This window comes from Marmota marmota, unplaced genomic scaffold (assembly GCF_001458135.2).
Source record: "Marmota marmota marmota unplaced genomic scaffold, marMar, whole genome shotgun sequence".
NCBI classification, from domain to species: domain Eukaryota; kingdom Metazoa; phylum Chordata; class Mammalia; order Rodentia; family Sciuridae; genus Marmota; species Marmota marmota.
Genome location: NW_026000082.1, coordinates 43406982 through 43419012, shown reverse-complemented (window position 1 = coordinate 43419012; position 12031 = coordinate 43406982). Strand labels below are relative to the sequence as shown.

The 12031-nt window shown below is 51.5% G+C and overlaps 1 protein-coding gene across 2 annotated transcripts in view; it reads left to right on the top strand.

Moving 5' to 3' along the window:
* Positions 1 to 12031, top strand: part of Tmem51 (transmembrane protein 51) — a 45435-nt gene that overhangs the window by 573 nt on the left and 32831 nt on the right. The gene's annotated exons all lie outside the window — the stretch shown is intronic.

Genomic DNA, 12031 nt, shown 5'->3' with positions numbered 1-12031 from the left:
AGCCGCGCCCCGCCAGCGACCGACACCCCCACCTCCCGCACCGCGCGGGCCGGCCGGCCACGGAGGGGGAAGGCGGCCAGCCTCGGGGGCCCCCTGTTGGCCAGGACCAGTGCCATCCTCCCGGAGGGTTTTGAACCCCGGGCCTCGGCAGAGGCACCTGCCACCCCTGATCCTGAGCAGAGCTTTGGTCCCTGAAAAGCAGCTTGGCGCCGTCCGCGTGGACCCTCCTCCCCTGCCCTCGTTTCTTTTTGGCTTTTTACAGTTTAAGATTCGTGCGCGCCTGTTTTACCCACTAGAAGTAAAGGGGTGAGAAACCGGCGGGAGCGGTGAGGTGGAACTTGGGTCCTGCCGTGTCTCGGCTTCTTTGTCTGTAAAGTGGGAATGACAGTGTCCCGGGGCGAGACGACGAGGCATTCTTGCGAGGTTCAAGCTGGGTTACTTTGGGGGAGCGCCGGATCCCCATCAGATCTCAAGTCGGCGCGCAGGACAGCGGCAGGGGCGCAGCAGGTCTGATTAATAGGATAGTCACTTGGAGGAAGGAATCTTTCCCACCAGGGTGGGTGTGGAAGGCCGGGAACCCGCAATTTTCCTCTGGGAGACGCCGCGGGCTGCCCTGGGATGACACATGTGTCCCGGGACCGGTCCTTCAGCTCCGTCTGGGGGTCTGGGCTCCCGGAATCCTCCGAAGCGGGGTGGGCGGGGCCATCGCAGGGCTGCAGGTGGAGGGACCGCCCTGGGGCAGGTTCTGGCTTTTGTTTTGAAGGGTTACTTGGAAGCTAGCTCCTGTAGTGAAAGGTCCACCTGAGAACAACTTCCACCCTTGGACTTGTCCCACCAGGATCCCGACTTGATGGAGCGGGGCCAAAAGGATCTGGGAAGGAGCCCATTTCCTTCCAAATATTTCCCTCCCTTTCTTACCAGATGTACCCCCATCCCCAAAACACACACACACACACACACACACACACAAACGAGAGTGGGAGAAAAGGGCAATAGGAAGGCGAGGGGAGGAGACTGGCCATGAAGCTGTTTCTCATGGTGTCCTGGACGTGTGGAGCGTTGCTCAGGACTCGGGGAGGACTTGGGGAGCTCCCAGCCTAGTGAACGAGTTGGACAGTAATGGCCAGTGTCACAGAGGGTGGGTGCTACAGTCAGGCCACACCATTCCTGGCCATGACAGATGGTGGTCAGTCACTTCACCCCTCTGTGCCTCTGTTTCTTCTTTTGTGAAATGGGAATGGTGACCTCCCAGGGCAAAGTGGGGTGTCTGTGCCGAGTACAGAGCAGGCTCTGGAGGACATTATGTTACCGGTCTTAAGAGAGAATGCTAGAAAGAAAATAACTGGGGAGGGAGGTCCTGCAAAGAAGAATATTAGATGAGTCCACAGGAAACTGGAGTCCACAGGGGACCTGGGAGGAAGGGTGTCTGGCAGGTGGAGCACCCGCAAGCAGACCTGTGCTGGGTGGGAGGACTCAGGTGGGGAGGGTGGGCTACTGGGAGGGTGGGGAACCAGGAAGGGAGTGGGGACAAGGCTGGAATGGGCCCACTGGACCGGCAGGGCTCTCTTGGAACCATCCAGCAGATGTTACCTGAGCCCTTTCTGTGGGCAGGCACTAACTACCTTCTTTCTGGCTGGGGGCACAGCAGCGGTACAGTGCTTGCCTACCACACACAAGGCCCTGGGTTCAATCCCAGCACTGCAAAAAAAAAAAAAAAAAAAAAAAAGAAGAAGAAGAAGGCTAGAAGATAATTGTGGCTGCATGGAGAGATCACATCTCTAGGAGAGAAAAAGCCGGCTGCCGGTTGGTGGTGGGCAGTGGGGAGCCACATGGGAGGCCTGAACAGAGGCAGGGATTATTACATGTGGCCTTCACCTGGGATCACTGGTTCAGCATAAGATTTGGGGTCTCCCTGAGAGATCCAACCTCCAGCCTTCTCTTTTGCCAGAGAGAGGTGATGAGCGCAGGGCCCCAACCCTCCAGCTCTCCTGCCCTGGGGCTCCACGTGTCACAAGGCCCCAGGGGCTTCTCCATCTGGGAGGGATGGCAGAGCCAGGGGGTGTGTCTCACTGACTTTTGCCTGGGGCAGCTGCTTCCTTGGAGGCCCTGGTTTTACCAGTCACAGTTCTGGAAATGCTGTCTTGCTGGCAGAGAACCCCTCCGAAATCTTGGGCTGGAGGTGGCTGCAGCGCAAGACACTTGGGTCCTTGGCTTCTCTTGCCCCAGTTCTGGACCCAGGTGGGATTGGAGAGAGAGAAAGCATTGCCTCCCAAGGTGCCAGGAATGTTCCAGCAGCCCAGATGCCTCATGAGGATCTGCTTGGGCTGCTGGCTTTTGCTTTCACTTCTGTGGTCTCTGCTCTGAAGCTGGGGAGAGCCTTGCGATTGGAGCTGCAGATCTCCCTTTGCTCGCAGGTGACAGAGGACCCCAGAATACCTCAGGTGCGGGAGGCTTCGGGCTCTCAGAGCTGCCAGTCTTATTTGACCAGTGAAACTCAGAGGGGGAGGGATTTCCCAAGGACAAGCAGGACAGCAGCCAAACTGGGACTGGACCCCAAGCCCCTTAGATCCCCTGGTGTCTGTGCCCGATCCCAGGTGGCCTGGCCACATTCAGGTCAAAGACTTGTTTTAGGCCCCTGGTGTGACGGTTTCTCAGCATCTCATCTTTCTGGAAGCTTCATAGAGTCCTGCTCCTCCGCAGCCCACACAGGAGGCCCAGGCTGGCCTGGCAGGGTCCTTTTCTCCCATCTCCTCGATGGAGCAGTTGGTGCCAAGGCCATCCCTCGGGGAGCTGGTGTTCCCCGGAGAAACAGCCTGCTTCTTGGTTTTCCTGCCAGCTGTCCTGCCCCGCCCAGAACAGCCACAAGACACTGGCCAGAGATCTCCTCTGAGGGTCTCTGCTAAGCTCTCCCTCTCCCCGCCACCCTCTGGGCTGATGCCCGGCTCCTCCCTCCCTCCCCTCAGCCCGGCTACCTCTCCGGGCAGGCTTGGCCCTCAGCTGGGCTTGTTTACTTGGGCCAAGCAGCCGAGCGGGCCTTGTTCTCTCCTGCCCTAGATTTGCCATTCGCAGCATCCTCCAGCCTGAACGGCTCTGGTCAGCGTACTGGACCAGCAAGTCCATCCTCCTACACGTGGGGACACCGAGGCCTGAGGAAGGGAAGGGACTGTCTGAGGCCAGGGTCAGGAATAGACCCCAGGCTCCCCAATTCTGTCTTGGATGATTTGGAGGATGGCTTGGTTGGGGGGGGGTGGTAAGAAGAAAAAGCAGAGCCTCCTCCCTGTCCTGGGGTCCCTTTCTCTCCACATTCTGCCGCAGTCTGGCTGGGCACACAATCACGAGCCACCACACAGCTTGTAGATTCAAACAGCAACTCTTTATTCCCGAACTCACACCAGCCGTCTACAATCACGTTCTGGGGAAATCCACGTTCTCTGCCCAAATCCACTGGGCTTCTGTCTCCCAAAAAATACTGTCTGAATCCCGTGAGAACTCAAGGGGAACTCAGGCAGCAGAATACGCCCTATTCCCAGCAGGAATAATCTTAAAACTGGAACGCCCTAAACCCGATTATCCTAAACCGGGAACACCCTAAACCCGGATCCGCCCTGGTCTTTGAGCAAGGTCACCTACATGCAATGTCACTGCAAAATGTCCTATTTCCACGAGTCCTTCCACTAAGCAACATGGGGTACGCTGGCAAGGAAATTGTCATACCTACTTGGCTAATGGCTCCCAGCAACATTCCAAGTATTTTCAGGGCGTCCACATGATGTGTCAAAAGGCATGGGGTGCACCGTGGCAACTGGGATTTAGGTGCTCTGCTAAGCTGACTTTATACTGTGGCTCTGCAGGGAATGTTCTCTTCCCAGAGGACGGACGGACTATTCATTGTAAAAACCTGGAAGGAATGGCTGCAGATGCCAGCAGCCTCTGGTGATCCTGCGGTGACCTGGGCAGGTGGTGTGTTAGTTCGATCACTCTGTCATTTCATCTTGCTGCTTTTCCATGTGTCACCCTAAGGGGTGTTAGCCCCAGGGGACAGTTTTTCCACACAGGTTCTAGCTGCCAGTTCTCTCCTTCTTCTACCTGGTGGCCAGCAGGTACTTGGGAGGCCAATCTTTACTGCTGGAACAGCTGCCTTGGCCAGAATTCTTTCTGCCAAGTGCATAAGAAATTTGTCACCCACCACTGTAGGACTTTGGGGGCCATTTTTCTGCATCACTGTGGGTGTTTGGGAAGGAGTGATATTTGCAAAATCTAAAGCACAAACAGATTCTCACTGAGGTTCTAGGAAGTGGAAGAAGTCAGCCATTTGGGCGGGATGGATGTGACCCAAAGATCACAGGGCTGCAGGGAACGAGCCAGGTGGCTTCTGAGTTTTAGCTGTATTCATTTTAAGCAGCCAGTGCTCACAACCCACCACCATCCCTGGTCCCAAATCCCCTGGGGCTAGGCATGGGGCAGTAGGTGCAGGTCCCTAGGAAAGCCGGTATTTGGCTCGTTCATCTAAGTCCTGCCTCTTGGGAGGTATTTCAATGGCATCAGTGTGCAGATAGTTTGTCTCCTGGACAGGGGAGGCAGGGAGGTCACCCCACCTCCGGGACAGGATCTCTTGGGGTGAGGTCACCCCCTCTAACAGGATCACAGCTTTGTTAGCACCAGACATCCTCCATACTGCTAGACGTCCTAACAATGATCTGGGATGTTTTCTAGGCTAACCTTGACAGACTGTGAGCAGCAGCTTATTAGTGGGTTTGATGGGCAGTGAAGTGGCTTCGCAGCTGTCTTTTAAAGGAGAAATGGAGAAAAATAGAAAATGATCATTTCCTGTCATTGTTACCGCTGTTTACTGGTGACGAGTCCTTGCTTCCCCGAATGCTGAAGTATAACACCAGAGAAGCACAAGACAAGGGAAGAGTGGAAAGTGGAAGCTTTATTAAAGGACAGCAGAAAGGACTTCTCCCCGGAGGAAGAAGGGGACCCAAAAGGCAGAATCCATGGAGGTCTTCCCTCTTTTATAGCTAAGGTCTTCTTTTACTTTTCGCATTCATGTCCTTTGTTTCCCTTTATCCTGCAGCTATAGAATGAAGGCCCAAAAGGTGGGGGACAGGTGAGCTGGAGGAGTGACCTGGGCAGGAAGGGCCTGGGGTGGTTTTGGATTAGCACCTCCCTGTTTGCTGGGAGCTGATTCATTCACAGTTCCTTAGGATGGGATCCCGGCCTTGGGACATTAACATTTCAATTTCCCCAAGTGCTGCTCTCCATTCTCAATAATGGCCTCTATTAGACCGGATTTACCTAACTACACTAACTACCTGTCTTCGAATCTGGCTTCATCATGAGAAGTCCCCCGTCCCCGCCTCCCCGTCCTGGAAATCAAACCCAGGGTCTCAGGCACGTCAGACAAGTGCTCCACCACTGAGTTACACCTCCAGCCCTGAGAAGCATTCTTTAGGAAAGCTGTTGGTTATCTGCCTGTGGGTGTGGACGGAGTCACCCCATAACAGGGATTTCTTACTGTGGGGTTCGAGCCTTAGAAAACCCTGCTGCAATCCACAGGATCTTATACCGTGATCCTGGGAAACTTGGGATTCCTTGGACCAGTCCCAGAAGTAACTCAGGGGTCTGTGGGGACAGGGCTGAGAGTCGGGAGATGGGGCCAGCAGGAAGGACGCTCAGCTTGCAGATGTCCCAGATGTAGGGGTGTGAGACCCCTTAAAAATTTTGAGACTTTAAAAGTAGAATAGGTCAGAAAACTGGAAAGCACTGTTCGCCTAGCTCCTCATTCTTAGGGCCAGAAACCAAGGCCAGAAGGGAGAGGCTGGGCCCTGGGCAGGGGGTGGCCAAACCCTCGCGCCCCCCCCCCCCCCACCTTGATACTCCATGGGGAGACTGTTAAGTCAGCTTTCTGTTATGGTGACAAAATATCTGGGGGGAAAAAAAAACTTAAAAGGGAGAAAGATTTATTTTGGCTCGTGTTTTCAGAAGTTTGAGTCCACGGGCGGCTGGGTCCTGTGGTGAGGTGGAGCATCGTGGTGGAGAGGCGTGGCTGAGGAAAGCTGCTCAATTCCCCAGGGCTGAGAAGTAGAGAGGAGGGGGGGCTGGGGACAAGCTATGCCCTCTCCAGAGAGGCCCCCAGGGACCTGCTTCCTCCAGCTAGGCCACACCTCCAGAGTTTCCACCCCCCAGTAGTCCACCCAGTCATGAAGCCATAGTAGACTAATCCCCCGATGAGCCCAGAGCCCCTGGTCCACTCACTTCCTAAGAGCCCTGGACACCTCTGGACACTGCTGCACTGGGGACCAAGAGCACATGAACTTTTGGTGGACATTCCAGATCCAAGCCATAGCGTCTAAATGAGGGCATAAAGCCACTACTAAGACAGCAACTGGCCTGAAACACACAGACGGGCTCTGTCCCCTGAGGGCCACGCGGTTGTGTGTGCTATGATTGACTGCTGATCTCTGTTTATGTGGCTGCAACACACCAAACATTAGGCGGCTCCTGTTTTGGCATTTCGTCTCTTTAATGCCCCGGTAGCTTGGCCCCAGGGAGCTTCCCAGGCTACAGACAATGCAGACCACCCAACAGCCCCTGGCAAAACCAGGACAAGAACTCAGCTAGGGGCGTCAGCTTCTAAAAGATCACAGCCTCACGCCATGTACAGTCTCCAGAAGGTTCTGCCCTGTCCTCTATTCAAGGTGCAGAACCAGGTGGCTCTAAATCTTGATGAATTTTTTTGGGGGGCGGAACACTGTGATTAAACCCGGGGCTTCACACAGGCTACGCACCTGCTATACCAGTGAGCTGCACCCTGAGCCACTCTGGGTGGATTTATAATTTTGTTTCCTCTTCCCATCTGGTCTGGCCAGAGAGAAAGAGAAATAGGTTGAGATTGAGTTCCCTGACCCTTGTGAATTTCCCCACCCTGCCAGCAGGCTCCTGGTGGTGAGGGCGTGGGTGTGGTGTGTTGATACTGGGTGGGAGGGACAAGATTAAAAAAGAAAAGAAAGAAAGAACACTCAAACCTTGCTCACTTCAGACACAGAGGAGACCTGGGTCTGACAGATCCTTCACTGCAGTTTGGAAGGGTAGCGATTATGTGCCAGTGCAGCCTCTGGGTGACTATTATTTTCAAACAGTGATGGCTGCAGCTTGTGTCTCCAGGGAAGAAGGCTTTGAACCAATGCGCTGCTCTGTGCTGAGTGCAGCTCCTGCTCCCCGAGGGGGAGCCTATATTCCTGGGGAGACCACAGGGAATGGATCATAGCAATAGAGCCAGTGAGTGATCCGGAAGCCCAGGACCAGGAAGGCAGAGGCTCAACTGAGAGAAAGATGAGTGAAGTCTGAGTTGACATCGGAAGGGGACATAGAAGTTCCACATAGCAGAGTGTTTCCTGTTGGGAGTGTGGGGGGAGGGCAGCAGCTGTGCAAAGATCCGGAGGTATGAGCTGTGAGGGGTGGGGAAAAAACTTTTACATAATTTCTTCTTAAAAGCTATTTTTGTTAGTTCCTCAAATAATAATAATAGTAAATAAGTAACTAAAATCGAAGGGCCATGTGATTTAGCAATTCCGCTTCCTGCTGTCCACTCAAAAGAACTGGAAGCAGGGTCTTGAGGAGCTATTGGTGCACCTGGGCTCACGGCAGTGCCAGACAGAGCTGAAATAAGTCAATCCCAAAAGACAAATGCGGTCGGATCGCAGTTCCACGGGGCCCCTAGAACAGGCAGAGACGGAGGGTAGGTTGATGGCCCCCGGGGCTGGGGGCTGGGGGGTTGTGTTTTGGAAGCGAGTTTTAGTTTTGCACCATGAACAGGGTTCTGTGGGTGGGTGTTGGTGATAGCCGCATGAACGTCCCAAATGCCACCAAACTCTACACTGAAAATGGTGAGATAGTAAATTTTGTGTTGTGCACACTTTTATCACAATGAAAAACTGGGGGGAAAGCATCTTGGAAACAAGACTCTGCATCCGCGTTCTCCCCTCTCTCTCCAGAACAGATGTCCTTCTAGGCTTTGAGGTGAATGGTGCGTAGGAGGGGCGTGGTCCCTGACTTCAGGGAGCCTACGCCTCATTGGGCAGCAGGAGGAGTCAGTTAACCAATCAGTAACCGCGTCAAGCCCTGAATTAAAATCTCTGCGGATTCCGGGTGACCTGCAGCCGAGCTCGGCCAAAGGCTTTAGCTTTCAACGCTCTGAAGACCGACCAGGCTCTTCAGATCCGGCCCCAGCTGACCTTTCCAGACCTGTGACCGCTGCCCCGCCCGCAGCAGTCACAGGGGACCACGTTCCACACCCCCTTTCTCCTCCTCAGGAACCCAAAGGGTTTTCCCCATCCTATTCTCTCTGCTTTTCTGCCAGATTGTCCAAAAACTTTTGCAAACTTAGTAATTTCAAGACCAACATTTTATCCCAAGGAAACACTTAATAACGACGTGAGCAGTGAAGGTCCACAGTTATTTTTTTATAGTAGCAACAAATTTAGAAACCAGCTGTGCGTCCAGCAACATTCCTAAGCCAAGGCTTTTTATTTATTTTTGGAATAATTTTAGATTTATAGAAAAAGTCACAGAGTTGTACGGAAAGTTTCCATAAACACTTCACCTATCTGTCCCCTAATGTTACCATCTTAAATATAGTTGTCCAAGGATGTTCAAGTCCCTTATGGAAAATGATGTGGTATTTGCATATAATCTACGCACACCCCCAACAGACTTTAAACCCATCTCTAGATTGCTTAGAACACCGAATACAATGCAAATAATATTCAAATAGTTGTTCTCTTGTTCTGTTTAGGGAATAATGACAGGGGGTGGATGGAAGTCTGCACATACAATTTAAAAATATATATATTTTCTATTTGAAGTTGGTTGAATCCTCTGGTGCAGAACCCCTGTATCTGGAGAGCGACCGTATTTCTGAAAACTACGGACTTCGCATTAGGACTGACTGAGCTCAGGCTTTATTTGGACTTCACCAGCTAGTTTCCAGCTGCTGTTGTCCTGCCCCGGGATCCCATCCAAGATCCTGCCTTGCATTGAGTCGTCCTGGCCCCTTGGACTCTTCTTGTCTGTGTGAATTTCTCAGTCTTCCCTTGAGTTTGATGACCTTGAGAGCTTTGAGGAGAACTGGCTGGTATTTTGTAGATGTCCCTCTTTTGGGTTTGTGTGATATCTTCTTACCGTCAGACGGGGCCTCTGTGTTTGGGGAAGGAATCCTGCATAGGGGAAATGCCCTTCTCTTTGCGTCATAACAGGATTTACGTATAGTCAGTGTGATTTATTTATTGTTCTGGTTGACCTTGACCACTAGTTGAGGTGGCGTCTGCCAAGTTTCCCCTCTCCAAAGTTACTAAGCATGATGGTAAAAGGTGAAATTATAAAGAAAATGATCGATAGATTACGTTGCTAAAATTAAAAGACTTTGATATGTCCTGTGATAAACAGGGGCAGTATTTGCAACACATGACAGACAAGGGATGGTTCTCTGGACACACACAGGGACTTTGGGGTCAGTAAGGACAAGCTACATGCCCTATTCTGGAAATAGGATGAAGAAATGCTCTTGTCTAGTAGGTGCATGAGAGAGAGAGAAGAGAGAGATTTCACCTCGTGGCATTTAAGGAATGCCAATTCAAACCATGCTGCCTTTCACATATGAAATTGGAAATATTTTAGGAGTTTTGAAATCTTAAGTTAAAAAACGATTGCTGGTGTTGGGAGGTGGTGCCATCCTGTGCTCATGATGGGAGAGGAAAATGCATAGCCAAGCCTTTTTTAAAAAGTAGCAATTTCTATCTGGGGTCACAAATCCTGGTTGGGCATAGGGTGAGTTTCAACACCACTTGTTTCTATAATAGGAGTAAATAATAATAATTTTATAATAGTAATAAAATTAGAAGCCAACTCTAAGTGTAGCAATTGGGGATTGGCCATAAATCCTGGGTCCTGCAATCCTAGAAGACCCCTCATCCACCAAAAATGACAGTTCGGGTGAACGCGGCCGGCGTGCATGGTTATTCATTACATCTCAATTTTTTAAAAGGTGAGGCGTGGAACTGCAACAGGTCCCTCGAGGGTATGCTTGTCTACGTGACACAGGGAAGTTCAGACCTCCTAGGTGGCATCATAGATGGGCCCTGATTGGTGTGGGTGGTTTTGATTTCATTCTGCTAATCTATATTGACTAATCTGTGTTTAACAAACAAGCGTTGTTTTTATAGCAAGAGAAAATGTTTTATTTTTTTAAAACCCTTCAGGCTTGTTGTGGGTCCCGCGGGGTTACGAGGAAGCTTGGTGCTTTGTGAACTGTAAAGGGCTTTGCGGACATTCCTGGAGGGTTCTTGAACTTTCAGCCTTAGAACAGCCACCCTTGGCAGGCTCCGGAGCCCCGTGTGACCGAGGTAGACACGGCAGCAGCAGTGGACACAGACGCAGCGGTGTCAAAACACCTCCTGGTGTTGCCTATACTATGTGTGTGATTTAAACTCACGGGCTGTAAAACCCACTGTTGTGATGAACAGTTCTAAGTTGGGACACACGCGGTCACCTGACTCCCATCACTCCCCCACCATCCTCTCCTGCCACCAGGAGTTATCAGTCCCACCCTGCCTCTGTCCCCAGCCACTACTGATCTGTTTTCTGCCTTAGCTTTGCCCTCTGCTTGATGTCATATAAATGGAATCCCATAAAACAAACGCTTCGGAGACCGGCTTCTTTTAACCTGAGTCATCTGAGATTCCCCTGTGGCTCTGGTGTGTGCATGAGCCCCCATTTCTTAGGCCCCTCATATGTTGAAGAATGTTTCAACTCTTTCCAGTTTGGGGTGATGGTAACTGACCCACCACCCGGGGTTTTCATTTCTCCTGGGCAAACACCTCAGAGTGGAGCCTCTGGTTTTTTATAAGATGGACACACTTAGAAGGCTTTGGCCAGTTCCTTCCCCACCGCAGGAGATCCCATGTCTGTGCAGGGGTCTATTAAATCCCGCCAGCACTTGCCCTGTCCATTTAGAAGGGTGATGACCTACGTCGAAGACCCAACAGAAGCTGACCTGTCCCTTGCCCGTCACAGACATGGAGGTGTCCATGGGACAGGGACAGGTTTTAACTGAAATAACATTTTATTTTATTTTTGTAAATTATTTTTCTCATTTTTAAAATAGTGTTTTAGCTGGGCCTGGTGGCACGTGCCTATAATCCCAGCGGCTCAGGAGGCTGAGGCAGGCTGGGGAGGATCTCGAGTTCAAAGCCAGCCTCAGCAATTTAGCAAGGCCCTGCGCAGCTCAGCAAGACCCTGTCTCAAAATAGAATATAAAAAGGGCTGGGGGTGTGGCTCAGTGATTAAGCACCCAGGTTCAACCCCCAGTACCAAAAATAAAATAAAATAGTGTCTTATGAACTGTTTTTGTTGAAGTATCAAAGTAATGTATGTACTTTGGTCAAAAAGGAAAAAAAGTAATGTATGTACATGGTCAAAAAGGAAAAAAAGTCAAAACGATGTAAAAGAATATCCAATTAAAAAAATATAAATCTCCATCTAATCCAGGACCCCAGCTCCTTCTACCAGAGAGTGCCAAGCTTTCTGATTTCTTGTACATACTTCCAGAAATTGTCTCTGCATCTGATGATGCTTTAAAAGGCTGCTCTGAGATGTTCACCAAAGCAATAAGCTGTCAGAATGGTCAGAATCCTTATGAAATCGTTGGGTCGTTTTAAACTAGTAATAAGTCACATCCGGGTCCCTGGGGGCCTTCAAGGATCCACCAATCTCTTGAAATTTGACGCCCAGCAGTCCGTCTGGGCATTTGTCAGTAGTCAGTAGCGTTCACCAGATTCTCCAAGGGCGTCTGGCATCACAGAAGCCGGGTCAGTCGGTACAGCGGCCACTTTGCAGGTGTGTGGTGGGTGGGTACGAGGTCCTGACCGGGCAGGGTTGCTTCTTAGCCGGGTGGTAGGAGCCGGTGGAGCCGCTGACTTAACCCTGTGGTCTTGGCCTAGGAGGAGCCACGCTGGCCGGGCCGGGGGGTGGG